The sequence below is a fragment of the Alligator sinensis genome, unplaced genomic scaffold (assembly GCF_000455745.1).
Source record: "Alligator sinensis unplaced genomic scaffold, ASM45574v1 scaffold686_1, whole genome shotgun sequence".
NCBI lineage: Eukaryota > Metazoa > Chordata > Crocodylia > Alligatoridae > Alligator > Alligator sinensis.
The window spans coordinates 755,572-759,302 of record NW_005842760.1 but is presented as its reverse complement, the minus strand read 5'-3'; the positions used below and the strand labels follow the sequence as shown (position 1 = coordinate 759,302).

Genomic DNA, 3,731 nt, shown 5'->3' with positions numbered 1-3,731 from the left:
CTGGGACATGGTGCTGGAGTGGCGAGCTGGGGGGGGCGGGGGGGGGGGGGACAGGGAAGGGGGCAGGGTTGCCGTAGCCAAGCAGAAGATCTTACAGTCCTAGTCTCTCACAAGTGCAGAAAACCCACTTAAGTGCTTTCTGAATCTTGGAAAGGAATCTGGATTAGGCATTGGCTTATCTACCCTGAAGACTCCATAATGATTGAAGAACTTGTGAAATTCTTCAATCAAAAGAGTAAGAGCTAGAGTTTTGATAAAAATAGTTTTAGTCAGGTTGTTGACAGTTTAGTAGAAAAGGAACCAGGTTGTTTCAGTTGCAACACTAATACTTTTCTTCCAAAAGAGAGATCCCCAATAGAGCTTTAGGATACACCTTCAATTAAAGTACAAAGCCACAAAACAAATATCCTCAGGAGAGCTCAAGGTAAATAGGAGGGGTGAGGGGGGGAGAAAGCAGTCTTGATATGCCCAATGTTTCAAATGCTAAACTTCCAAAGCCAGGTTTTCCTTGCAGGTTAGGATGTCCCAGTGATACCCACCACTTTAAGAAGAGCACCTAGTACTGGCCTTTTTAGAGGGGGTTATTTGTTTATTTTTTGGCCCCCAAGGATCTGGGAGACTCAGTCCATTAGCTCCAATGGAAATAGAAGGAACCTACTGAAGGGCAAAAATATGATTAGGATGCCAGTCACACATACTGCCTTACACCAGTGCCCTGCTTCAGCCCACATTTCAGTTCTAGGGAGCTCGAAACTATTGTACTATTCACGGAAACAAAGCTGACTAATCACAGCAGTGGACCCACCAAGCTGGCTGCACCTACAAAAGGGACATTACTTCATGCTGCAGAAACTTTGCATACAGAGTCAGACTGCATGTGGAATGTTATAGCAGCAACTGTGCTAAAGAGGTGTGGAGAGCAGTAACTAGACGTCTTGCAACAGATTCCAGCTCAAGCACACCAGGCTCTTTCCTGGTTCTCCAGAGGGGCTCATAGAATTCCACATTCTCCTTAAAGGCTTTCAGACACAATAGTCAGTTTTTGTTCCATTTCCTATGCTACCCACTAAGGCCTTTAGACTTAGATTTTGAAGCTGGTGTTTATCCGCTTGCCACAGGTCCCTGTTGTACACTGCCACATGCGTGCACCATGCTGAGTAATGATAAAAACTTGCCTGTTCAGAAAAGGTCCGTTTTAAAATGACAGAGTCCTTCAAAATGCTGCGCTCCCTGCTCTCTGGGATTATGCAGCTTTATTGTTGTTTAAACAGGTCCCAGAAGTTTCTTACGTGCAGCATGTGTGTACTCACTACTCAGTGTACATTACCCATTCCTCTGTGCCTCATCCAGAAAGGATGGAAATAGCCAGTCTATTACTGCTGTCAGATGGCTCTTTAGTGTAAAGAAAAGAGGCACGCCTTATTTAGCTTTGAAGAACGTCTGTTCGATATCTGACATGTCAGCCAAAATAGTCATCATCATCACTCACCAGGTAGGGCAAGCAACAGTTGAATGATTTGTAATCTCGCAGAGGGAGCCAGGCAGACCAGTGCATGCATTGTAGAATACACATTGAATCCTGTTGTTCTGCCCTTGGGAGCCAACATGAGCTCCAGATGTATGGCAATTTCAGTGGTACTAAGGTTAGAGCAGGCTCTCTAGTGCCCTTACTTACTTCAGTGTCACAACTCTATATACAGTTGCAATTCTCTCTCAGGAATAAGCGTATCGCATCAGAAATACTTTTACCATAACCTTCAGTGAAACAGTGCATTTTTGGACTTTTCCAAAATTCACTTAGATGCAGCATAGGGGGTTAGTTTGGGTCTTGTGCCAACCACAGCCTGTCCCAGTCAAAGAGCACCAGACCTATCATTGCTCTGAGGCCATTTCACACACTTACAAAAAACAGTTTTCAGGCTTTTAGAGTGGTATGTAACCAAATCATAATGGCTACTCACAAGCCAACCACCTGGCTGGAGTTCTCTGCTGCGCTGCATAGTCCAGTCACATGCAGTCCAGCCCACTTTAAAATACTTTCAAACCTTTTATTCCCCTCCAAGTCTCCATAATGGAGTTACAGACAGACAACAGATCCCCAGCCTACTCTTGGAGAAGTTTGGCCTCTGCCTAGGAGGAGACAGTCACCACAAGAACAAGCACAGACAAGCCACAGACAGGAAAAAGTTGGCAGGTAAAAATCTCAGCAGACACAGGCAGGAAGAAGAGCAAACAGCCAGCCCTCTCCTCCACTCAAGCCGAAACTTGAGAGAAAGTCCAGGGGATGCGTTAGGAAAGCAAAGCCTCTTTTAACGAGAAGTATACAACTAGGAGCACAAGTGTGGTCAAAGCGCAACAGGCCATTAGGCATCACCTACACGGCAGCCTCTCTCCAGCAGCGAAGTATCCAGTACAGTTCAGAGATAGGTAATCCTTCCCCTAAACATAGAGCATGCACTCAGTTGTGCAACACATGGGGAAGAATTCCATTTTGGCTCCACCCAAAGATCAGCTCACATGAGAGCAGAGGATCCAGAGCTCTTGTCATGTAACCGCCTGGATGGTGACAAGTTCTACTCCTATTACACAGAGCAGTATCGGAGCCCTTGTAAGGCTTAGCTACTTCTCAGCTGCATTTGAATTCCAGGGCAGGGTGGGAGGCTCTGTTCGGGTTTTGTATTGCATCACCATAGTATCTGAGATTATTTTCCATTAATTAGATCAGCAGTGGAATTCATGGAGTGAGACTAACTCGTATCCTGGTCTAAGGAAAGGAAACTTCTGCTTTGGGGTGGAGAGATGTATGGAGTAAAGACCTCGCTTACAGAACACTGGCTAGTAAGTTCCCAGTTAAAGGAGGTGGTTTGCTAGGCTTCCCCCCTTCTCGCCTCCCCCCCAGTCCACAAGGGCTCAGCAAAAAAATATGCTGCTGGCACAGAAAGCAGTCAAACTGGTTAAAGCATTTGGGCCGTGCTGGCTGCACTTGTGATATTTCTACTGAAGAGACTGATCTGTTCTGCCACAGGGAAGGACAAGCTGCAGATGTCCTGTTCTCCCAAGCCATGCTTGGTGCCCTCCATGCTCAAAACAGATGGGCAGTGTCGCTGCCATTTTCTCCCCCCGCCCAGCAAGTTACGGTCCCCCAGGTTCTCATGATGGCAAAACTGCATAGGTTGAAGCTGGCTTCTGCTCCTGTAAAACAGGCACTGGTGGCCCACCCCACCTCAGTGCCACATGCCCACCCAAAGGTCCCAAGGGCAGGGCAGACAGGCAGGGGAAGAGCGCCGGCAGGAAGGCTGGTGCTTGTCCTCCAGGCTCCTGCAGCCGGGGGCCTACAGTGACGGGCAGGCGGTGACACTTGTGGAGCAGAGGGGTGGCAGGGACGGAGGACGCCAGAGGCAAGCGGGCCGGCCCCACATCAAGGCAGCTTCAATCCTCCCGGAGGCCGGGGAGGAAGGAAGGACGCCAGGCGGCGCTCCCCCACCGAGGGCTCCCGGATCTCACCAAGGGCGTTGGGTGGGGGGGGATCCCAGCGGTTTGCAGCCGGGGGTGGGGGCCCTTTGGCAGCGGCTCGGGTTGCAGTCACCATGGGACCGGCCCGCACAAAGGCGGCCTGTCCCTCGACCCCCTCTCCGCAACTGCGGGGGTCGCGGGCAGAAGGGAAGGCAGCTCAGCCGGGAGAAGGGGCTGCATGACTCACCTTTTCCGCCTCCACCTTCTCCGTCTGCTGC

General features: G+C 49.6%; 1 protein-coding gene across 1 annotated transcript in view; it reads left to right on the top strand.

The window, feature by feature from the left end:
- Window positions 1-2,479: 2,479 nt before the first annotated feature.
- Window positions 2,480-3,731, top strand: part of DDB2 (damage specific DNA binding protein 2) — a 28,733-nt gene continuing 27,481 nt past the window's right edge. The window contains exon 1 of the mRNA XM_025216671.1: window positions 2,480-2,838. The gene's annotated coding sequence lies outside the window, so the exon portion shown is untranslated. The remainder of the gene's footprint in view (window positions 2,839-3,731) is intronic.